This window comes from Armigeres subalbatus, chromosome 1 (genome assembly GCF_024139115.2).
Source record: "Armigeres subalbatus isolate Guangzhou_Male chromosome 1, GZ_Asu_2, whole genome shotgun sequence".
In the NCBI taxonomy this organism is placed as follows: Eukaryota; Metazoa; Arthropoda; class Insecta; order Diptera; family Culicidae; genus Armigeres; species Armigeres subalbatus.
The window spans coordinates 207,534-234,196 of NC_085139.1; the positions used below are offsets into that span (position 1 = coordinate 207,534).

A 26,663-nucleotide genomic window follows, 5' to 3' on the forward strand; every position below is an offset into this window, starting at 1 on the left:
AAAAGGGAGAAAAATCAATGACTGTGTTTGCATCATTTAAATGCATAAAGCAGATAGTTCAGTGGGTACGTTAAAATGGCTCAAGGTTTATTACACTTTAATTTTAAATTGTTAATCACAAACACATTAAATTAATTAACCTAGTACACCCAAGTTTTTTTTCCACGGTTTGTTTTTGGTCGTTTAAGACCTTGCGCATCAATAAAACAATGAGTTACCCCACGAAAAAAATCACGAAAAATCAAAGTAAATTCAAGGGGTATTTCAAAAGCTGTGAAAGTTCAGGTTAACCGAGAAATTAATAAATTCCAACTGCGTAAAAAAAAACCTGGATGTAGTTATATTGCTTTTGAAGTCTCCATTTAGCCTTGTGAGCAAAGACGTAGGGTTACCATTCCATAAGTGGCGATACTCGATACTCGGTCCTGCGTATGATGTTGTAGAATAGGAAACATTCTATATTCCCTGGGCATAGTGTATCAATTGATGTACTTGCCACACAAGATACATACTCATACAATGGCGAGGATAGAAAAGCGTTCAATTAACAAATGAGAAAATCCTAGTAGAAGACTAAGTTGAAAAACAGGTTAAGGAAGAATTAGTGTTTAAATTGAAATTTTAAAATAAATAGAAAATGCACACGCACAAGCAAAACCCCGTAGGGGACTTTGCTCCAACTTTTGACAGGTAATATATGGACCTGACGTTTTGGGCTGATGGTTCATTCGTTATGAAATATTGCATTTAGGGCTTTTAGACCCAATTTTGGCGACGAACATTAATAATAAAATATAAAAGGGTGCTTGCTCTACGTTTATATGGCACATCTGGACGTGTTTCCGATGGAAATGCGATCAGGTGAGGTATGGTTATCAAGACATACTTAGCACGTAATTTTTAATAAGTGGGCTTTGTGGCCGTGTGGTTAGCGAGGTCAATCGTCTAAACGCATGTGCTAGGGAGTGTGGGTTCGATTCCCGCCTCGGTAAGGAGGAAACTTTTCGTGATCGAAAAATTCTCCACTGGTCCACTGGGTGTTATGTGTCCTGTCCGTTATCTCATGCTAGGTGTTAAGTGTTCAGTTTGTACGACCTCTGGTCGAAGACGGTGTTCCTGTCTTTTTATAACATCAATATAATCAAGGCCGACGAACATCAATTGTAACCGTTCGCGAATGGTTTCGAGGTGATTTTAAACACGGTGGCTTAAGCGCCACTCTCGAAGAGAGACCACCGGTCGTGTTCCCTATTTGCCCGACTTTCACAGACCCTTTACCTCTGGGGACTCTCGAACGGTCGCTGGCTCCAAAATTACTTACGCTTAATATTCTTTACCCACTTCCCACCTACCCGAACTCGCTCAACCCACTGAAAAAGAACGGAAAGTAACTTTCGAAGACAACTTTAAGACTGTAGCCACGGCAAACGCAATGGGAGTGAATTTTCCCAGCCCCGTGAAACGCAATACAACTAAAACTCAAGCTAACTTCCTCAAATTACTTAACGGCATTTATTCTTTAATTCAGGTTGGACGTATCGGTACGGAATGGAAAAAGAGAGCTAATCATGGCCATGAAAATACAAGCTCACATACCTGCGCAGGATTTTGCTTCACGATGCACTGATGCGAATACTCCGCCGGGAAGATGGCGACGATGTCCTCCGACCAGGTTGTGGCGATGGCGGCCGATTGGCTTTGCCGCAGATGCTGCAGATTGGCGCGCAGCGATGGAGGTCGAGCTCGAGCGATATGGCCGAAACTAAAGATGCGGAGGGAGTGGCGGCTGGACGGAAGGCTTCCGATTTCGGAATCGAGAGTGGTCCGGAATAACCGTTCCCTCAAGCTAGTAGCTTCCTTTCCCTAACGACCCGGCTTCGCGTACCTTTCCGGTTCACCGAGCGAGGACTAAAAGAAAGACTACTAACCGTCGGTTCGGGTTCGGTCCAGCGTACGATTAATGACGACGTACGGGGACCGCACTCTCGGGACTGATCCACGGGGATTGGCTTGGGGATCTTACCTTCGACGGTTGATTGGTGACCGCCGAGTTTTCGCTTTTAGACGAGCGACTTCACTCCTCCTCCGTTTAACTACCTTTGCAGGCGGGCCTTAACGCACGCTCGAGCTCTCGATGTCCGTTGGACGAAATGGCGGGCCCTGTAGACGCCACACGTATTCCCGTACCCGACTCCGGTCGAATACACAAATTCAGCCCGTACCAAAAAGCGCAATGCGCTGGAAAAGTCCACGCGAATTCATTTTATTAACAAAACTTTACATTAAACATTTAAATTCGTTTTACCTTTTTGTACGTTTCACTAAACTAACTCGGTGTTCGCGGAATTCAAAAAACACGTCCTAATGACGTCTGCTACGTTAACTGTTAATTTTAGAAATTTGATTAAAATAGACACAGAATAATTCACTCCAATCACACTTTACCTATTAGTCAAACTAGCCAAACTCAACTTAAAATACTGAAAAACTTCGTAGCCTACTCGCAAACACTTCTAATCACCAGCCGTTCACTTAGCGAAATGATCGAGTTCTTGTCTGAATTTTATAAAGAAACTTATCCTTTGAAAAGTCGTCAATTATTTTAAATTTGCGCCAAATAAATTTGAAATGGCGACAAAGAGTGCGCGCCTTCGGTGAGTCGATAAAAACGAGCACATGAGAACACTACAACAGTACATGGTCAATTTCTATTTGGATAATAATTTAGTCAAGACACAAACCTCGTAATCGACATACAAATAAAAATTCAAATTTCTTTTCGTCCGGTTTGCAAATTATTTACGTAATGTAATGTTTCACTATTTGATTAATTCCAAATAACTTTAATTTATGATTTTACTTAAAAAGAGAAAAACGTCATAAATTCTTATTTTGACTTAATCACAAATTGATTGCAAAAACGTAAAACGTTACATCACACACCCAGGTTTTATGAAAATTTGATCAGATTCACTGATCAAATTTTCATAACTCCCAGATTTGTGAGCCATAACATCAGTACTAAAAATTCCCTCTTGCAGTTGAATCAAATAAAACAGTTTTACTCAGCTTTTATATCCGTGAATAGAGTGTTTACTACCTACTACACCACTACTGAAACCACGATCAGCACAATGGATCTTATCCATCACTACCGCTGATCGTAACTAACGTAAACCTGGCTGACTGTATCATCAATCCTTGATTGACACTTCTACAGTCAACGCTAAACAAAGCTGGATTATCAGATTTCATCAGAACAATGTGTCTGACCCATTTCTCTGATAACCACGAAACTAAATTAAAAGTTGAATTCTATCATCGAAACATTTTTTCGACCAGTCTAGAATTTCAAAAATATAGCGCACAACCCTATTCACTTCAAATTACAAACTGACAGCATCTGAACTTGCATGCAATACATCGCGCTCAAGTTCTCACTGACAACTGACAAAACATCGCACTGTCATTATGAATGACGTCTGCGAAATAAACATCGCACTGTCAGTTGTCACGACCGAAATAAACAACAACAACGAAAAAGGAACTAAGAAACTCAGTTCTTGTTGGAAAAAGTGTTCTCGTTTTGGACAAGCTGCTATAAAGGACGTCGTGGGACCGATTTTTTTCCTAATTACTTCATCAAAACTGGGGAGTATTCGGTATTTTCGTACTTATTTCTAGTTTATCTAATCTTTTATTTATTTATTTACAGATTATCGTCGTGGGATTATTTTGCAACCGACCTCCGTCGGGGAAACTTAAAAGGAAACATAAAAAATGAGCTGTCGAATCCAAATAATTTTACACGCGGCAATTATTCACTACGCGATATCTTCCCCCATCAACAATGGGATGTGTTATGAGTGTGAACCGGAAATTAATTGAGGAATCGAACGTATCGACTGTGGATCCGGAGTGTACCCGATCAGGAAAAAAGGAAACTGTTTACGAGTTCCTTCAAGACACCAACGCCGGCGGATGCCAGTGTCTTATAATCAGCCGTTATTTACCTTTTTTCTCCACGCGTTTTTGGACATCATGGCGGATCATGACAACACAACTCTTATCAATCGATAGCACAGAAAACATTGCCGAAACGCGACGAAAGTATCCTGCAATTGTAACCCCCACACTTCTCAGCGGAATACATCTCCAGAGAATATGCCGGGACGATAATTCAAAGGTAATTATTTGTTCTAATCTTCACTTCTCACTTCATATTAGCTTATACTAACTATTATTATGTGTTTTAGGTATCGAATCTCGAAAACTAAACCCGAATTATTTCAATGTGTGCGATCGAAGGGACGAAAAGGTTCGGCGTGGAGTGTATCCACAGCCAAGTATCCACGGCAGGTGGACCTATTTATTCCGGAAAGCTAATTTTGATTCTCAGGTGAGTCAGTTCCATTTATCGACTAATATAAGCGTAAAGACTAACCTAGTTCTAAGTAGATTTGCAATAGTCCTGTTCAGGTTAGACAGTATTACATGTTTTCGCTAAAATACTAACTTAATTACGTAAGCCTTTTCGCTAACAACAATTGCTGCATAGTTGATTCATTTCAATTTGCTATTTACACATTTTGTCATTCTTGTATTTGGCTTGTAATATTTATCATAGATATTTTGCATTATGTTTGTACATTCCTTTGATCTAGGTAATGTCATAGCTTTTAAAAATTGGTATTTTATAATATACTAATTTATCGCGATTTCTCATGCGGAATTTATAAAACTGTCAAAAGATTTCTAAACTTAATATTTTTTAGAAAATTTGCATGAAATATTCCTAAATTATTTCCATTTTCGTCCACAAGGTCGTAGCTATCACCTAAAACTCTTTCAACATATGCTACAACATATTTAGCTCCTAATTTTGCACAAAATCTTTCGATTTGTCTGATAATACTGTATTTTCTTTAATATTTTTCTCCTACTTGGTAGGTCGGTGCGTTTTACTTGATCTTAAATTATAGTATCTCGCTTGCTTTTGATACGCCTCAGATAGATTTTTCCTCACTTGTTGGTACAATTTTTCTCGCTCTGTGTCATTGAGTGAAGAGTAATTCGACCCGATAGAATGATGTCTCATTCTTTCGTACTCGGCTCCATTTGAGATCATGTTTCTCCCAAATGTGAGAAAATATGGTGAGTACTTAGTCGAATCGTGGACTGAGTTACGAATCGCACAAGCTATTTGCTGTAAATTCTCAGTCCAATGTTTATGGTTGCCTTTCAGAGTGGCTCTTATAGCTGTAGTAACTACTTTATTCACCCTTTCTGTGTTATTAACTTGTGGGTGGTATGAAGGTGTGAGCCAATACTTCACCCATATTGCTTAAGTAATGCGGCAAAATCTTTAGAGGTAAATTGACTACCGTTATCTGTCAATACCATTTCTGGAACCCCGAAGAGCAAAAATATTGCCTGCTCTAAGAATTGTACCAATGACGAAGCCGTGGCTTGCCTAAATGGTTGGACCATGATGAACTTAGAGAACACATCCGTTACTACTAATAAACAAGTAAATTTACCCTTACCGGAGGAAGGAAAAGGACCAACGTAATCTAACGTTATGAACTGAAACGGATAGTCACAATATTTCTTCTGTGACCCCATAGTCGGGGTTGGGTTTATATTTATTCCTTTCGATGTCTTACAAGGTAAACAGTTTTTACAAAACGTTTTGACCTCAGATGCCATTTGCGGCCAGAAATACTTTTCTTTTATCGCACTAAGAGTCTTTTCGTACCCTAAATGTGCTGGATTATGTACGTATTCAATTAAAGAGAGTCGTTCGGACTCTGGAGGATAATACTTCCATTCAAAGCGCTTGTCTCTGAATTTCAATGGTTCCTCAACGTACTTGTAAATACACTTTCCAGTTACTTTGAAGTTTTTGTAATCGTGTGGAGCCTTTACGATTTTGTCAATTAGTTCAGTATAGGTTTGGTCTAAAATACGGATTGCGTTAATCCGAGATAAGCAATCAGCAAGAATATTGTCTTTACCTTTACGATACTGCAATACAAAATCGTAAGATTGTAGTTTAAGTGCCCAACGGAGCAACCTTGAGTTCGCATTTGCTGCTGTGATCGAAAATAACCACGTTATGCTTTTGCAGTCTGTGATTACCGTAAAAGTTGTCCCTTCTATGTAGTGCCTAAAATTTTCCACCGCCATGAGTACTGCTAGGCACTCTTTCTCGGTGGCTGCATATTTTCTCTGGGTACTTGAAAGCTTTTTGCTGTAGTACCCAATGATACGTTTTCCGTCATCAAATTGCTGCAACAGTGCTGCACCTACTGCTAACTGAGAAGCGTCTGTTTCAATTATAAACGGTCTTGTGTAATCGGGATTCGCCAAGACCGGTGCAGATGTTAAGACCGATTTAAGCCCCTCTAACGCCATCTCTGCCTCATCTGACCACTTAAACTTTTTACATTTCTTGAGTAAATCTGTTATCGGTGCAGTCAAATGGCTGTACCGTGGAATAAATTTTTGGTAGAAGCCCATCAGGCCCATTAGTCTTCTAACATCCCGGATAGATTTTGGCCTCGGGTAATTTAGGATTGGCTCTAATTTCGCGCTGTCAATGGACAGACCATTTTCTGTCAATAAGTATCCCAGGTATTTTACCTGTTTTCTACAAAAGCGGCTCTTCTCAACCGAAATGGTTAAACCTGCCTTTCTTAAACGGAGTGCAACTTCTTCTAGTAAACGGAAATGCTCTTCTAACGTTTCCGTCGCGATAATAATATCATCAAGATAAACGAATACAAATGGCTCTAGGTCAGAACCCAATTGCTAAATTCATAAGTCTGTTCATTGTGAACGGTGCATTCTTTAATCCAAAGGGAACCACTTTGAACCTGAACAGGCCTTTTGGGGTTCTGAATGCAGTGTAGTTCCTAGAGGATTCCTTCAGTGGAATTTGGAAATATGCATCCTTCAAGTCCACAATACTGAAGTATTTCGCCTTCTGTAATCTGTGGAAAATCTCGGTCATGTTCCTCATAGGATACGCGTCTTTTTTCGTTACAGAATTAATCCGTCTCGAATCAAGACAGACTCTAATTTTGCCATTTGCTTTCTTGACTGGCACTGGTCGCTGGCTCCAAAATTACTTACGCTTAATATTCTTTACCCACTTCCCACCTACCCGAACTCGCTCAACCCACTGAAAAAGAGGATCCTAGAGGATTCCTTCAGTGGAATTTGGAAATATGCATCCTTCAAGTCCACAATACTGAAGTATTTCGCCTTCTGTAATCTGTGGAAAATCTCGGTCATGTTCCTCATAGGATACGCGTCTTTTTTCGTTACAGAATTAATCCGTCTCGAATCAAGACAGACTCTAATTTTGCCATTTGCTTTCTTGACTGGCACTGGTCGCTGGCTCCAAAATTACTTACGCTTAATATTCTTTACCCACTTCCCACCTACCCGAACTCGCTCAACCCACTGAAAAAGAACGGAAAGTAACTTTCGAAGACAACTTTAAGACTGTAGCCACGGCAAACGCAATGGGAGTGAATTTTCCCAGCCCCGTGAAACGCAATACAACTAAAACTCAAGCTAACTTCTTCAAATTACTTAACGGCATTTATTCTCTAATTCGGGTTGGACGTATCGGTACGGAATGGAAAAAAAAGAGCTAATCATGGTCATGAAACAACAAGTTCACATACCTGCGCAGGATTTTGCTTCACGATGCACTGATGCGAATACTCCGCCGGGAAGATGGCGACGATGTCCTCCGACCAGGTTGTGGCGATGGCGGCCGATTGGCTTTGCCGCAGATGCTGCAGATTGGCGCGCAGCGATGGAGGTCGAGCTCGAGCGATATGGCCGAAACTAAAGATGCGGAGGGAGTGGCGGCTGGACGGAAGGCTTCCGATTTCGGAATCGATGGTCCGGAATAACCGTTCCCTTAAGCTAGTAGCTTCCTTCCCCTAACGACCCGGCCTTGCGTACCTTACCGGTTCACCGAGCGAGGACTAAAGAAAGACTACTAACCGTCGGTTCGGGTTCGGTCCAGCGTACGATTATTGGTGACGTACGGGGACCGCACTCTCAAAAATGATCCACGGAGATTGGCTTGGGGATCTTACCTTCGACGGTTGATTGGTGACCGCCGAGTTTTCGCTTTTAGACGAGCGACTTCACTCCTCCTCCGTTTAACTACCTTTGCAGGCGGGCCTTAACGCACGCTCGAGCTCTCGATGTCCGTTGGACGAAATGGCGGGCCCTGTAGACGCCACACGTATTCCCGTACCGACTCCGGTCGAATACACAAATTCAGCCCGTACCAAAAGCGCAATGCGCTGGAAAGTCAACGCGAATTCATTTTATTAACAAAACTTTACATTAAACATTTAAATTCGTTTTACCTTTTTGTACGTTTCACTAAACTAACTCGGTGTTCGCGGAATTCAAACAACACTCCCTAATGGCGTGAGCTACGTTAACTGTTAATTTTAGAAATTTGATTAAAATAGACACAGAATAATTCACTCCAATCACACTTTACCTATTAGTCAAACTAGCCAAACTCAACTTAAAATACTGAAAAACTTCGTAGCCTACTCGCAAACACTTCTGATTACCAGCCGTTCACTTAGCGAAATGATCGAGTTCTTGTCTGAATTTTATAAAGAAACTTATCCTTTTGAAAAGTCGTCAATTATTTTAAATTTGCGCCAAATAAATTTGAAATGGCGACAAAGAGTGCGCGCCTTCGGTGAGTCGATAAAAAACGAGCACATGAGAACACTACAACAGTACATGGTCAATTTCTATTTGGATAATAATTTAGTCAAGACACAAACCTCGTAATCGACATACAAATAAAAATTCAAATTTCTTTTCGTCCGGTTTGCAAATTATTTACGTAATGTAATGTTTCACTATTTGATTAATTCCAAATAACTTTAATTTATGATTTTACTTAAAAAGAGGAAACGTCATAAATTCTTATTTTGACTTAATCACAAATTGATTGCAAAAACGTAAAACGTTACATCACACACCCAGGTTTTATGAAAATTTGATCAGATTCACTGATCAAATTTTCCATAACTCAATTTGTGAGCCATAACATCAGTACTAAAAATTCCCTCTTGCAGTTGAATCAAATAAAACAGTTTTACTCAGCTTTTATATCCGTGAATAGAGTGTTTACTACCTACTACACCACTACTGAAACCACGATCAGCACAATGGATCTTATCCATCACTACCGCTGATCGTAACTAACGTAAACCTGGCTGACTGTATCATCAATCCTTGATTGACACTTCTACAGTCAACGCTAAACAAAGCTGGATTATCAGATTTCATCAGAACAATGTGTCTGACCCATTTCTCTGATAACCACGAAACTAAATTAAAAGTTGAATTCTATCATCGAAACATTTTTCGACCAGTCTAGAATTTCAAAAATATAGCGCACAACCCTATTCACTTCAAATTACAAACTGACAGCATCTGAACTTGCATGCAATACATCGCGCTCAAGTTCTCACTGACAACTGACAAAACATCGCACTGTCATTATGAATGACGTCTACCCAGAAATAAACATCGCACTGTCAGTTGTCACGACCGAAATAAACAACAACAACGAAAAAAGGAACTAAGAAACTCAGTTCTTGTTGGAAAAGTGTTCTCGTTTTGGACAAGCTGCTATAAAGGACGTCGTAGGACCGATTTTTCCTAATTACTTCATCAAAACTGGGGAGTATTCGGTATTTTCATACTTATTTCTAGTTTATCTAATCTTTTATTTATTTATTTACAGATTATCGTCGTGGGATTATTTTGCAACCGACCTCCGTCGGGAAACTTAAAGGAAACATAAAAATGAGCTGTCGAATCCAAATAATTTTACACGCGGCAATTATTCACTACGCGATATCTTCCCCATCAACAATGGGATGTGTTATGAGTGTGAACCGGAAATTAATTGAGGAATCGAACGTATCGACTGTGGATCCGGGTGTACCCGATCAGGAAAAAAAGGAAACTGTTTACGAGTTCCTTCAAGACACCAACGCCGGCGGATGCCAGTGTCTTATAATCAGCCGTTATTTACCTTTTTTCTCCACGCGTTTTTGGACATCATGGCGGATCATGACAACACAACTCTTATCAATCGATAGCACAGAAAACATTGCCGAAACGCGACGAAAGTATCCTGCAATTGTAACCCCACACTTCTCAGCGGAATACATCTCCAAAGAATATGCCGGGACGATAATTCAAAGGTAATTATTTGTGCTAATCTTCACTTCTCACTTCATATTAGCTTATACGAACTATTATTATGTGTTTTAGGTATCTAAGCTCGAAAACTAAACCCGAATTATTTCAATGTGTGCGATCGAAGGGTCGAAACAGGTTCGGCGTGGAGTGTATCCACAGCCAAGTATCCACGGCGGGTGGACCTATTTATTCCGGAAAGCTAATTTTGATTCTCGGGTGAGTCAGTTCCATTTATCGACTCATATAAGCGTAAGACTAACCTAGTTCTAAGTAGATTTGCAATAGTCCTGTTCAGGTTAGACAGTATTACATGTTTTCGCTAAAATACTAACTTAATCCTGTAAGCCTTTTCGCTAACAACAATTGCTGCATAGTTGATTCATTTCAATTTGCTATTTACACATTTTGTCATTCTTGTATTTGGCTTGTAATATTTATCATAGTTGTTTTGCATTATGTTTGTACATTCCTTTGATCTAGGTAATGTCATAGCTTTTTAAAAATTGGTATTTTATAATATACTAATTTATCGCGATTTCTCATGCGGAATTTATAAAACTGTCAAAAAGATTTCTAAACTTAATATTTTTTTAGAAAATTTGCATGAAATATTCCTAAATTATTTCCATTTTCGTCCACAAGGTCGTAGCTATCACCTAAAACTCTTTCAACATATGCTACAACATATTTAGCTCCTAATTTTGCACAAAAATCTTTCGATTTGTCTGATAATACTGTATTTTTCTTTAATATTTTTTCTCCTACTTGGTAGGTCGGTGCGTTTTTACTTGATCTTAAATTATAGTATCTCGCTTGCTTTTGATATGCCTCAGATAGATTTTCCTCACTTGTTGGTACAATTTTTCTCGCTCTGTGTCATTGAGTGAAGAGTAATTCGACCCGATAGAATGATGTCTCATTCTTTCGTACTCGGCTCCATTTGAGATCATGTTTCTCCCCAAATGTGAGAAAATATGGTGAGTACTTAGTCGAATCGTGGACTGAGTTACGAATCGCACAAGCTATTTGCTGTAAATTCTCAGTCCAATGTTTATGGTTGCCTTTCAGAGTGGCTCTTATAGCTGTAGTAACTACTTTATTCACCCTTTCTGTGTTATTAACTTGTGGGTGGTATGAAGGTGTGAGCCAATGCTTCACCCCATATTGCTTAAGTAATGCGGCAAAATCTTTAGAGGTAAATTGACTACCGTTATCTGTCAATACCATTTCTGGAACCCCGAAGAGCAGAAATATTGCCTGCTCTAAGAATTGTACCAATGACGAAGCCGTGGCTTGCCTAAATGGTTGGACCATGATGAACTTAGAGAACACATCCGTTACTACTAATAAACAAGTAAATTTACCCTTACCGGAGGAAGGAAAAGGACCAACGTAATCTAACGTTATGAACTGAAACGGATAGTCACAATATTTCTTCTGTGACCCCATAGTCGGGGTTGGGTTTATATTTATTCCTTTCGATGTCTTACAAGGTAAACAGTTTTTACAAAACGTTTTGACCTCAGATGCCATTTGCGGCCAGAAATACTTTTCTTTTAACGCACTAAGAGTTTTTCGTACCCTAAATGTGCTGGATTATGTACGTATTCAATTAAAGAGAGGCGTTCGGACTCTGGAGGATAATGCTTCCATTCAAAGCGCTTGTCTCTGAATTTCAATGGTTCCTCAACGTACTTGTAAATACACTTTCCAGTTACTTTGAAGTTTTTGTAATCGTGTGGAGCCTTTACGATTTTGTCAATTAGTTCAGTATAGGTTTGGTCTAAAATACGGATTGCGTTAATCCGAGATAAGCAATCAGCAAGAATATTGTCTTTACCTTTTACGATACTGCAATACAAAATCGTAAGATTGTAGTTTAAGTGCCCAACGGAGCAACCTTGAGTTCGCATTTGCTGCTGTGATCGAAAATAACCACGTTATGCTTTTGCAGTCTGTGATTACCGTAAAGTTGTCCCTTCTATGTAGTGCCTAAAATTTTCCACCGCCATGAGTACTGCTAGGCACTCTTTCTCGGTGGCTGCATATTTTCTCTGGGTACTTGAAAGCTTTTGCTGTAGTACCCAATGATACGTTTTCCGTCATCAAATTGCTGCAACAGTGCTGCACCTACTGCTAACTGAGAAGCGTCTGTTTCAATTATAAACGGTCTTGTGTAATCGGATTCGCCAAGACCGGTGCAGATATTAAGACCGATTTAAGCCCCTCTAGCGCCATCTCTGCCTCATCTGACCACTTAAACTTTTTACATTTCTTGAGTAAATCTGTTATCGGTGCAGTCAAATGGCTGTACCGTGGAATAAATTTTGGTAGAAGCCCATCAGGCCCATTAGTCTTCTAACATCCCGGATAGATTTTGGCCTCGGGTAATTTAGGATTGGCTCTAATTTCGCGCTGTCAATGGACAGACCATTTTCTGTCAATAAGTATCCCAGGTATTTTACCTGTTTTCTACAAAGCGGCTCTTCTCAACCGAAATGGTTAAACCTGCCTTTCTTAAACGGAGTGCAACTTCTTCTAGTAAACGGAAATGCTCTTCTAACGTTTCCGTCGCGATAATAATATCATCAAGATAAACGAATACAAATGGCTCTAGGTCGAACCCAATTGCTAAATTCATAAGTCTGTTCATTGTGAACGGTGCATTCTTTAATCCAAAGGGAACCACTTTGAACCTGAACAGGCCTTTGGGGTTCTGAATGCAGTGTAGTTCCTAGAGGATTCCTTCAGTGGAATTTGGAAATATGCATCCTTCAAGTCCACAATACTGAAGTATTTCGCCTTCTGTAATCTGTGGAAAATCTCGGTCATGTTCCTCATAGGATACGCGTCTTTTTCGTTACAGAATTAATCCGTCTCGAATCAAGACAGACTCTAATTTTGCCATTTGCTTTCTTGACTGGCACTGGTCGCTGGCTCCAAAAATTACTTACGCTTAATATTCTTTACCCACTTCCCACCTACCTGAACTCGCTCAACCCACTGAAAAGAGGATCCTAGAGGATTCCTTCAGTGGAATTTGGAAATATGCATCCTTCAAGTCCACAATACTGAAGTATTTCGCCTTCTGTAATCTGTGGAAAATCTCGGTCATGTTCCTCATAGGATACGCGTCTTTTTCGTTACAGAATTAATCCGTCTCGAATCAAGACAGACTCTAATTTTGCCATTTGCTTTCTTGACTGGCACTGGTCGCTGGCTCCAAAATTACTTACGCTTAATATTCTTTACCCACTTCCCACCTACCCGAACTCGCTCAACCCACTGAAAAGAACGGAAAGTAACTTTCGAAGACAACTTTAAGACTGTAGCCACGGCAAACGCAATGGGAGTGAATTTTCCCAGCCCCGTGAAACGCAATACAACTAAAACTCAAGCTAACTTCCTCAAATTACTTAACGGCATTTATTCTTTTAATTCGGGTTGGACGTATCGGTACGGAATGGAAAAAAGAGAGAGCTAATCATGGCCATGAAAATACAAGCTCACATACCTGCGCAGGATTTTGCTTCACGATGCACTGATGCGAATACTCCGCCGGGAAGATGGCGACGATGTCCTCCGACCAGGTTGTGGCGATGGCGGCCGATTGGCTTTGCCGCAGATGCTGCAGATTGGCGCGCAGCGATGGAGGTCGAGCTCGAGCGATATGGCCGAGACTAAAGATGCGGAGGGAGTGGCGGCTGGACGGAAGGCTTCCGATTTCGGAATCGAGAGTGGTCCGGAATAACCGTTCCCTCAAGCTAGTAGCTTCCTTTCCCTAACGACCCGGCTTCGCGTACCTTTCCGGTTCACCGAGCGAGGACTAAAAGAAAGACTACTAACCGTCGGTTCGGGTTCGGTCCAGCGTACGATTAATGACGACGTACGGGGACCGCACTCTCGGGACTGATCCACGGGAATTGGCTTGGGGATCTTACCTTCGACGGTTGATTGGTGACCGCCGAGTTTTCGCTTTTAGACGAGCGACTTCACTCCTCCTCCGTTTAACTACCTTTGCAGGCGGGCCTTAACGCACGCTCGAGCTCTCGATGTCCGTTGGACGAAATGGCGGGCCCTGTAGACGCCACACGTATTCCCGTACCCGACTCCGGTCGAATACACAAATTCCAGCCCGTACCAAAAGCGCAATGCGCTGGAAAGTCCAACGCGAATTCATTTTATTAACAAAACTTTACATTAAACATTTAAATTCGTTTTACCTTTTGTACGTTTCACTAAACTAACTCGGTGTTCGCGGAATTCAAAAACACGTCCTAATGACGTCTGCTACGTTAACTTTTAATTATATAAATTTGATTAAAATAGACACAGAATACTTCACTCCAATCACACTTTACTCATTAGTCAAACTAGCCAAACTTAACTTAAAATACTGAAAAACTTCGTAGCCTACTCGCAAACACTTCTAATCACCAGCCGTTCACTTAGCGAAATGATCGAGTTCTTGTCTGAATTTTATAAAGAAACTTATCCTTTTGAAAAGTCGTCAATTATTTTAAATTTGCGCCAAATAAATTTGAAATGGCGACAAAGAGTGCGCGCCTTCGGTGAGTCGATAAAAACGAGCACATGAGAACACTACAACAGTACATGGTCAATTTCTATTTGGATAATAATTTAGTCAAGACACAAACCTCGTAATCGACATACAAATAAAAATTCAAATTTCTTTTCGTCCGGTTTGCAAATTATTTACGTAATGTAATGTTTCACTATTTAATTAATTCCAAATAATTTTAATTTATGATTTTACTTAAAAAGAGAAAACGTCATAAATTCTTATTTTGACTTAATCACAAATTGATTGCAAAAACGTAAAACGTTACACAATATGATTTTGCCGCAAACATTTATTTTGTTTCAAGAATGGTGGCAATGCGTATTAATTGATGCAAAAACATGCAAAGTATTAGAAAACATGCATTCTAATCCCCTAAAGAGCTTTTTGACCTTTTTAATGATTTTTTTTTCAAATAAATTTTATGATGCACGGGTGACCGATCTTCTAGGTGGATTATTCTGGGCTTTTTTTTATTGGAAATTTACCGGACTGTTAAGATATGACCAAAATACTATTTTTTATAATGCATGAGCATGGCACAATTATCGCTAGGTGGATTAATCAGGTTTCTTTATTCATTGACATTTCCGGTATGGACTAAACCACGATGACGTCACGCGTCGATTTTCAGTAAGAAGAAAACCTCATCTGAGGGCAAAGTTTACAAAAAATGAATATCAACGTGAACATCCGGTGAACTAAAAGCTCCAAATTCACTCAAATGTTCATCGGCCCGCAGCGGATGTCATTTTTTCGAGCGAAAAGAAGAAGAATCGTGAAAAAAGAAGACGCTCGTGGTTAAGTCCATACACCCAGTTTTTTTTTACGCCGTTGGAATTCAATAATTTCTCGGTTAACCTGAATTTTTACAGCTTTTAAAATACTACCTGAGGCATCTTATTTTTTTTTTGATTATTTTTTCCGGGGGGTTAACTCAAGTTTTTTTGAACGCCTTATTAAAGTGATTTTTCAACAGGGTTAACTCATTGTTTTATTTACACTAAAGGTCTCAATTGACCAAAATGAAACTGTGTGAAAAAAACCGGTGCGTGTACTGTGTGGCGATCGCACCCAGCCATCTTTAGCATGGTTTGCTGCTGAGCAAATTAAAACTTAATTTGGAAATTCACGGATATTTTGGAAAAGTACATATTTTTGAAATAAACCTTTTTCAATTGTTGGCGTGGTTAAAATATTCGTAGAAATTATGCAATGACTAAAATAAAAACTCCCTTTTAAAAAATTAGATATTTTCCATAAAAAATAGGAAATTAGGATCAGGGTATCTATATAATAAAAATGAAATGGTCTGTGTTCGTATCCGCATAACGGCTGGATGGATTTCCTTCAGCAGATATGTTCGTTATCGTTTCCGACGGGTTTATATGATATTTTCTTATGTAAAAATCACGAATAAAGTGGAGTAACTCGGGAAAACCTAAAATTCAGAATCGTATGGAAATCTTACATGGGCATTATCGCCTACGTCTGCTGGGCCGACTAGTAATAAATAAAATAAAATTTTCACAAATGATGCAAAATTTCCATAAACAATTAATAATTTTCCACAAAACAAAAATAAATTGACACTTTTTAAAGCAAACATTGTAATTATAAAAGAAGAATTTTCCATAAAGAAATCTGAATATTCCATGAAAAAAACTCAAAATTTCCATAAAAAAAATCAATATTAGCAATAAACAATTATAAAATTTTCTACAAAATGAATACTTTTTTTTTCCAAAAAAATAAAAACTTCCCAATAAAAAAAGAATAATAAAAATGGTATTTTCCATGAAGAAGTATAAAAAAGCAATAAAACTAAGCATATTTCTAAGAAGTACCTTCTTTAAAAGTACATGGAAAATTTTATAAATTTTATTGTTTTTTTGTATTTTTATGGAAATTTTCTTATTTTTTATCGCTCTTTATTGATTATTATGTGGAAAATTTAAAATTTTTTGTGGAAAAAAATATTTTTTCTGTGGAAAAAAATATTTTTTCTGTGGAAAAAAATATTTTTTCTGTGGATAGTTTTGTAATTGCTATTTGCTAATATTAAATTATTTATGAAAATTGTATATTCTTTTCGTGGAACATTTTGATTTCTTTTATAATTGCAATGTTTGGTTTTAAACACGATAATTTATTTTTGTTTTGTGAAAAAGTGGAAGTTTTCTATTTATTTATTGCTCATACCCTGATTTCTTTATTGGCAATTTCCTATTTTTTTATGGAAAATTTCTAATTTTTCATGGAAATTTTATGTTGCTGCCATTATGCAATAATTATGTACGGACTTATGAGGTCCGTCATTTTCTATATATATATATATATATACGTTAGAATGTTTATAGTGCATATGCACTGCACATAAATATTATTTCCATATACTGTGTATAACAATATCAAATCCACGACAAGAGTTATACAAGCAACCGAGAATACTAACTTAATTATAGGTTATAAGCGTAATAACGTTTAATGACAGGTCTCATGCAATCTCTCGTTTTCTCTTATAGCATAGACTTTGCGTGGCCGCAGAAAAGAAACGCACTCATTTTGTATAATTTTCAACGTGATCGGTGAGTATGGTATTGGTGTCGAGGAGGGAGACGAATTTAAGTGGACTAACATGCGATCAGCTACATGAGATGTGAGAAAATGTGTATAATTTTTATTTCATATCTTGATGGCGACTCCGCTTTCCACAAAATCCACTTCCAGCTCGCCATCGGGTTATTAACAACGGCCATTCTTTATTCGGCATATGACAAAACGAGAATATTGGTAGCGTAATGGCCGTCAAGCATTTGTACAATTCATTGTTGATCAAAAGAACACATTTAAAACGGTTCATGTTAAGAGTGGAATGTGAATAGTAATAGCTGTTAACATATTGTTTGCAATTCCTGATCATAACACCAGGTTTACAGTTCGTGTGTGCTATGAAGGATTTTTTTGCAATTCCTGATCATAATACTTGATTTTCAGTTCGTCTTTGAGAGAAAAAGCCTACTTTTCAAAATCAAACATGTACTAAGGGTCTGTCTCATTTGTAGAATTAAGCTTAAAAGTGACAGTTTGAAAATTAAAATATTCTGCTTTGCAAAAAAAAATGCCACCTTTTGTGATCATTTTCCAAGGCTATCATAGATGTGGAAAATTTATCCGCAGTACAAAAAGCACGTGCTATCAAAGCATTCATCGCCACAATCTACCACGTGGTGACCGAATTTTTGAATAAAACAAAGTAGCTTTTTTCTGGAGGTATGTTTTTCTTAGGCGACTATCTGGCGTTCATGTTTTGTTGCGATTATAAATAAGCGGAGGAGTAGATTTCTTTATGAGCGGCACAAAATCACCCGGTCATAAGAATGTCTGAGGCTACCTAGGAATTCCAATAAAACATCGATGAAAAATGACTCGATATCTGTCAAAAGTAGTCTTGCTCTGCGAGCAGGGTTATTCGATAATGATTGACACGTCACTTTTAAGTTTAATTTCAGTTTAATTCTCCAAATGAGACAGACCTAAGGCTTTGGTTCCATTCGCGAATTAAAATCAAATTAAACTTAAAAACTTCGGGAATATTGAAATCTCCCGGTCGTAAGAATGGCTGGTGCTACCGAGCAAGACCAACAAAACATCTATCATAAATGATTCAATATCTGTCAAAAGTAATCTTGCTCTGCGAGCAGGATTATTTGAATTTTTTTGAACTGTCATTTTTAAGTTGAATTCGGTCTTAATTCGCGAATCGGACCAAAACCTTAGTATTAGTTTTTAGTTGAATGACCAATGAATGTATATATTTTCAAAATAAAATAATGGGACGGCTGCCCTGCCGTAATCTGACAAAGTGACGTATGCGCCAAATTACAATCTACATGATTTCCATTTTTCTGTTAAAGAGCTCGATGGGTACTACTCGTTAACACTATTTTTGGAAAATGGCGTATACGTCACTTTTTCAGATTACGGTAGTGCCACCATCAAATAAATCAAACCAACGAAATGGGTGCTTTGATGAACATTATACAACTCAAATGAGTTTTTTTCTTTCTTTTTTTCGAATCTTTATTAGAGTGAAACTCAAATGAGTTGCATAAAACCCATTTACACTTATTTGGGTGCTATAATAAAAACCAAGATCAGAACAGTAGTTACATTACTACATTTTACTGTATTTGGGTAAGTGCTCAAATAGTGTATTCTCAGCTATCAGTGATGAACTCTTTAGATATTAAGAAAAATCACTTAAATAAAGATAAAAAAATGTATTCTCAGCGCCACGTAATCAATGAATTAGTTTGATGGATATGACATCAACCTGTTCCAAGGGCAAGTTCATCTATCGCTCCATGGCCTGTCAAGCTATGTAACGTGGCACGATCATATGGATCTATATAGCTACACAATTTATTGGCAAGAACGTAAAGTAAATTAGACCAGAGGTTCCCAAACTTTTGAATATGCGACCCACCTAGCAGAATCCCATATTGCTTGCGACCCACCAGGTACCAAATGTATTAATTTGTGATATTAGATAAAAATGAGTTCGCGTTAGATTGGACAAATCATAATAAATTGCTATTTACCCCATCATTGTATTTGTCCAAATTTCGTCATTTTTTTAATTTGATGTGGATTGGATTTGGATGGGATTTGAATTGAATTTGGGTTGGATTTGAAATTTATTCAGATTGGATTTGATTTGAATCAGTACATTCAAAGTTAATTGCCTATATGCCGGGCCACCCGGAGTGGAAATTAATTACTATGCACTATGGTCCAGGATACAGATTTACGCGGAAAGATGAATTTTACACCAAAACCATATTTTTTGGAAAAAAATGTTGTTCTACAAAATTGTTCGAAATAGTAAGGCCATCATTATGGTTCTATCAAAAAATAGGATGGCCCATCATATAAAAAAAATTAGAAAATATTTTTTCTATTTCTCAGAATTTTGACATGTTATGTTCTACAAAGTTGTAGCGCAGCTTATTCCAATCAATTTTGCTAAAAAAACTTTTTCTGTAGCTCTTGAGTTGGTTGATGTAGAGCAATTTTACCTAATTGGATTAGGGTGTACCTCAAAAAAACAGTATTTTTTATCTACTTTTTTTATTTCAGATTTTTCGAAAAAGTCGTCTTCAGGTGACTTTTAGAGCTCAAAAAAATGCAACTTTTTATTGGTACACACTTAAAATAATATACCGAGCTCGGTTGAATTTGAACCGAGTTTTTATCTGCTGAACGCTCGGTTCTCTGTTCGGTTCATTAAATAATAACCGAGCGCTCGGTAACCATTCTGTCCAGCTCAAGCTGTCAAAAGTAACCGAAATAACTCGGTTCGCTTTTCCTAGGATACCCGAAGTTCGGTTATATAGTGTTACCGAGAGCTGTCAAATGAACCGAACATATTGTAAAACAATAATTTCTTAGTTCGGTTCGATATTTCAAAATCGATCATTCTCCATGAAAAGGTTTTTCATGAGGAAAAATTAAACTGATAACTAACTTTTATGCGAGAATCATTGTTCTATTTCAAATTAGATGAAAAAAATTTCAGCGGCTTGCGATAATTCCAATCCGTTGCAAGAAGTTGGACAAGAGCGCTTATCCAAATGAAATAATAAGCTGGATTTATTCCGGAGGATTTGACGAAGTTTGTTCATTCTGGAAATAAAAACAATAATCGTTTCATGAAACTAGTTGTTCATTTTTCGTGATTTTTTCAAACACAATGTTCATAAATTTATATGTTGCACAATTCGAATAACACAGAAAATATGTGAAACTTTAAAAACAGCTGTAGCGATCAAAAATGTCTAACTGTTTCGCTACCTCATTGCTTACGAAAAAAAAATGCTAGGATAGGTCGGTATTGATTTATTGTACCGAGTTTTCTCGGTTATCTCGTACCGAATAAGTACACGAAAATATTTTACCGAATATTTCGGTTCATTTGACATGTTCTCTGTCAAATATTTTCTGATGATACCGATTGTTCAGTTTAGATTTGAAAACATGAGACTTAATAATTATTTTAAAACGAATTATTCGGTTCTTCAATAATAACCGAGTAGTTTCGGTAGAAATGTGAACCGAGTTCGGTCATATTGTTTAAGTGTTTATGTTAAGTTTTATAAATATGGTCAATATCTTTTTCCGATAAAAAGTTATAATCGTTTTTCTGTCAAAATTACATTTTTTTCATAAGTTGATATCTCCGGTTAGGGCAGACCAAAAAAATATATTTACACGGCATCTGAAAGAGGAATTCATATTCTTTATTGTGTCAAAAAATTGGGGATATGTTATTTTTTTATCTCAAGTTTAACCAATTTTACTAAAATCATGTTTTTTTTCAAATAAATTGATATAACTCGACAACGGAAAAAGATACAGACGATATTCTTATAACAAAACACGCGTTTTAAAAAGCCCCAAAAGTCTTCAGAAGGTGACATCCGTGAAAAATAAAAAATGAAATGAGCAGATCATAAATATTGTTTTTTAAGGAACACCCTAATCCTGGTAAGTAAAATTACTCTAAACAAGTGAGCTTGAGAGCTACATAAAAAGTTTATATAGCAAAGTTGATTGGAAAAAGCTGCGCTACAATTTTGTAGAACATTTTATGTCAATATTCCGCAAAATAAAAAAAATAAAAATTTTACATTTTTATAAAATGGCCCACCCTATTTTTCGGTAACTCTATAATAAGGGCCCAAGTATCCAGAACAACTTTGTAGAACAAACTTTGTTTCTTAAAAGTATGCTTCAGACCGAAAATGCATCTTTTCTCGTAAATCTTGCAATACGATGATAATGATAAAACTTATAAAAAGTGTTAAAGCTGTAGATTTTTTAGTTTTCATTTTTCACGGATGTCATGTTCTAAAGACTTTTGGGGCTTTTCAAAACGTTCCGTTGTCGAGTTATAATAATTTATTTGAAAAAAACATGATTTTAGTAAAATTGATAGAACTTGAGATAAAAAAATAACATATCCCCAATTTTTTGTCATAATAAAGAATATTAATTTCTCTTTCAAATGCCGTGTGAATATATTTTTTTGGTCTGCCCTAACCGGAGATATCAACTTATGAAAAAAATGTAATTTTGACAAAAAAACGATTATAACTTTTGATCGCAAAAAGATATTGAGCATATTTACCCATCAAAAGCTGCATTTTTTTGAGCTCTAAAAGTCACCTGAACAAGACTTTTTCGAGAAATCTAGAACAAAAAAAGTAGATCAAAAATACTGTTTTTTTAAGGTACACCCTAATCTAATTAGGTAAAATTGCTCTAAATCAGCCAACTTAAGAGCTACAGAAACATTTTTTTAGCGAAATTGATTGGAATAAGCTGCGCTACAACTTTGTAGAACATAACATGTCAATATTCCGAGAAATAAAAAAAATATTTTCTAATTTTTTTTAAATGATGGGCCACCCTATTTTTCGGTAGATCCATAATGATGGCCTTACTATTTCGAACAATTTTGTAGAACAACAGTTTTTTCTAAAAAATATAGTTTTGGAGGAAAATGCATCTTTCCGCGTAAATCTGTATCCTGGACCATAGTGCTATGTCTGAAACTCGATTATGCATATGTACAACATGTGATAGATTTAGTTCGGAAAAGGTATTGGAGGGTAACCGCCCCTTCGGTGGGGCCTTTACCTTATACTTAGTATACGAGAAAGGCAAAAAAACTAATCTATAGGGTAAAACGTCCTATCCTTGTGGTAAGTCCTAAAATGCTTCCTTTGAGCCTATTATTTATTGTATTTATTGTGATCAAGGAGTGTAATTGTCGCTGAAAAATGCAAACAAAAAACAAGCAACAAAAGAGAATAGCGATCCTCATCTGCAGAGGATAAAGACAATGTTGCGTTCTATTTTATCTGCAACAAACATAAAGAGATAATAAAAACTTTACAAATTGCGCTTCTATATTTCAGAAGTAAAACAAAAATCATTTCAACAGATGTTTATGTTTATGTCTAAACATTGATAACTGATACTTATTGAACCAAAAGCATCACATACAACCGAAGAAGAATTTTCGAAACCCATTTTGTTTTGACGCGTGGATTGCCCCTCCATAATAGGTCGTTTTACCCTATACATTTCTTGGAGTCTCCAGTAGCCTTGCGTGCAAAGGCATGGGGTTGCCAATCTGGAGAGTTCTAGGATCTAGCATCCTTTTGGATAGGGAACTTTCTGGACACCCTGTATTTGTATTTGTCACATAAGAAAAACTTTCAATTAATAACTGAGAAAATGCTAATATAATACTTAGTTGAAAAGCAGGTCAAGTTCCATTTGGAATGTAGAGTCATTGAAGAAGAAAAAAAGACGAAGAAGAAGACTAGGAGAAAGAAGAAAATATAATTTGGCCTTTTGTATCTGTACAGATACACACTTTTAGCCTTTACTGCTGAGGTTCTCGAGTTAACATTTCAAGCAAAGGCGTGTGATTGCATAGATGCTTGGTCATTAGGCCGAAGGTCATTAAGCCGAATGGCCGCCGAATGAGAACTGGGGAGTGAGAAGCGAGTAGTGCGAAGTGAAGAAGAAATTGAATGGAAGAAGAAAAAAAAGAAGGAGGAAGGAAGAAGGAAAAAGGAAGGAGGAAGAAGGAAGAAGGAAGAAGGAAGAAGGAAGATAGAAGAAGGAAGAAGGAAAAAGGAAGAAGGACGAAGGAAGAAGGAAGAGGGAAGAAGGAAGAAGGAAGAAGGAAGATGGAGAAGTATGAAGGAAAAAGGAAAAAGGAAGAAGGAAGAAGAAAGAAGGAAGTAGGAAGAAGGAAGAAGAAAGAAGGAAGAAGGAAGGCGGAAGAAGGAAGAAAGAAGAAAGAGGAAGGAAGAAGGAAGACAGAAGAAAGAAGACGGAAGAAGGAAGAAGAAAGAAGAAAGAAGGAAGAAATGAGAAGGAAGAAAGAACAAGGAAAAAGAAGAAGGAAGAAGAAAGAAAAAGAAGAAGGAAGAAGGAATGAATAATAAGGAATAAGGAAGAACGTAGAAGGGAGAAAAAAGTGAAGAAAGAAAAATGAAGAAGAAAGAAGGAGAAAGAAAGAAGGAATAATTGAGAAAGAAGAAGAAAAAAGGAAGAAACAAGAGGAAAGAAAGATGCAACAGAAAGAAAGAAAATAAAGAAGGATAAACGAAAAGGGAAGAAGGAAGGAAGAAGAAGGAAAAAGAAAAAAGAAAGTAGAACTAAGAAAAGTGGGAAAAAGAAGAAAACATAATGAAGAATGAAGAAGAAGGAAGAAGAAAGAAGGAAGAGGAAAAAGGAAAAGGAAGAAGGAATAAGGAAGAACAAAGAAAGATGAAGAATGAAGCAAGAAAGAAAGAATGAAGAAGAATGCAGAAAGAAGAAAGGAAAAGAAATAAGTAACAAAAAAGAAGGAAGAATAAAGAAGGAAGAGCGAAGAAGAAAAATGGAAGAAGAACGAAAAAGAAGACAGATAGAAGAAGGAAGATGCAAGAAGGGGGAAGGAAGAAGAGGTAAGGTGGAAAATGAACTTCTCATTTTTCACTTTTTGTCTTTTTCTGCTAATTCGGCTTAATGGCCATTCGGCCTGATGACCGTTCGGCCTAATTACCATTCGGCCTAATGACCTTCGATGTCGGTGTTGAACTTAATCTAGAATTAAAAAACATCTTAATAAAAAGTGATGAACTTCTTTACATAAAAAAATCACGTTAATAAAGATTAAAAAACATCCTAATAAAGAAATTTAAAAAAAATGACCTTCCACCAGAAGGCCTTCGGCTTAAAGGTCTTCGGCCTAATGGCTCGACAGCGATTGCATATCCGGAGATCGCGAGTTCGATTCTCGGTCCGGTTTAGCATGTTTTCGGACGGGAAACATTCTCGACACCCTGGGCATAGCACGTTCATTGTACTTGCCACACAACACAAGATTCATACTTATGCAATGGCGGGCATAGAAAAGCTTTCAATTAATAACTGAGGAAAAGCTAATAGAATAATAAGTTGAAGAGCATGCTAAGTTCCAGTTAGAATGTAGGATGTACAGCTGATTTCAGATGGAAAATGAGAAATCACTGAAATACAAAAAATACACAGAAATCAGTTGAAAATTACGCGAATGAGAACTGTCATCTTAGATCACATATTCATCTATAATTTTTGATGTGGATGTGGATGCAACGTGTTGATTCTATCACACCATTATTGAGAAATCAGCTTTTTTATCCGTGAATGTTGTAATGACAACTAATTTGATAATTTTTAATTGTATTTATGCTGAGCTCAAAATGACTCCCTCTCAAAATAAAGCAGTCTTGATGGTGCCTTTCTCGTGTAAATCTTCTTCTTCTTCTTATTGGCATTACATCCCCACACTGGGACAGAGCCGCCTCGCTGCGCTCCACGTCGTCTCGTCCCTGCCGGATCGGATGCGAACACCATCTTTGCAGGGTTGCTTTCCGGCATTCTTGCAACATGCCCTGCCTATCGTCCCCTTCCGGCTTTAGCTACTTTCTGGATACTGGGTTCGCCGTAGAGCTGGACGAGCTCGTGGTTCATTTTTCGCCGCCACACACCGTCTTCTTGCCCACCACCAAAGATAGTCCTAAGCACTCGTCTCTCGAATACTCCGAGTGCTTGCAAATCCTCCTTGAGCATTGTCCATGTTTCATGTCCGTAGAGGACTACCGGTAGTCCAACGTTTTTTTTTTTTTTTTTTTTTGTCTTTATTAAGGAGACTTTCAGCCCGAGGCTGGCTCGTCTCCGTCTTATTAACGTCTTGTACATGACACATTTGGTGCGGTGGCGAATCTTTTTTGACCGCAGTTTCTTCTGGAGCCCGTAGTAGGCCCGACTTCCACAGATGATGCGCCTTCGTATTTCACGAATGACATTGTTATCATCCGTTAGCAAGGATCCGAGGTAGACGAATTCCTCGACCACCTCGAAGGTATTTCCGTCTATCGTAATCGTAACACTGCTTCCCAGGTCTATCGTCTATCGCAACACTGCTTCCCAGGTAACACACCCGGCACTCCGCATGACACCTTCTAGCGCAATGTTGAGCAACAGGCACGAAAGTCCATCACCTTGTCTTAGTCCCCGGCGCGATTCGAACGAACTGGAGTGTTCGCTCGAAATCTTCACACAGTTTTGCACACCATCCACCGTTGCTTTGATCAGTCTGGTAAGCTTCCCAGGGAAGCTATTCTCGTCTATAATTTTCCATGGCTCTACGCGGTCTATACTGTCGTATGCCGCCTTGAAATCAACGAACAGATGATGCGTTGGGACCTGGTATTCACGGTATTTTTGAATGATCTGCCGTACAGTAAAGATCTGGTCCGTTGTCGAGCGGCCGTCAACGAAGCCGGCTTGATAACTTCCCACGAACTCATTCACTAATGGTGACAGACGACGGTAGATGAACTGGGATATCACTTTGAAGGCAGCATTAAGAATGGTGATCGCTCGAAAGTTCTCACACTCCAGCTTATCGCCTTCCTTGTAGATGGGGCATATAACCCCTTCCTTCCACTCCTCCGGTAGCTGTTCAGTTTCCCAGATTCTGACTATCAATTTGTGCAGGCAAGTGGCTAGCTTTGCCGGGCCCATCTTGATGAGCTCAGCTCCGATTCCATCCTTATCAGCTGACTTATTGATCATTAGCTGTTGGATGGCATCCTTAACTTCCCTCAAGGTGGGAGGTTGGTTGGCTTTTATCGTCCGCTGAACTGACGTAAGCATCTCCTCCGCTGCCTTGACTTTCACTGCCTGTACTCTCAGC

At 38.0% G+C, this 26,663-nt stretch overlaps 1 non-coding gene across 1 annotated transcript; it reads left to right on the plus strand.

Annotated features, from left to right (window-relative positions):
- Positions 1 to 795: 795 nt before the first annotated feature.
- LOC134208452 (U11 spliceosomal RNA) lies at positions 796 to 924 on the plus strand. Its single transcript, XR_009978678.1, has one exon. It is a non-coding gene; the product is annotated as a U11 spliceosomal RNA (small nuclear RNA).
- The last annotated feature ends 25,739 nt before the right edge of the window (positions 925 to 26,663 follow it).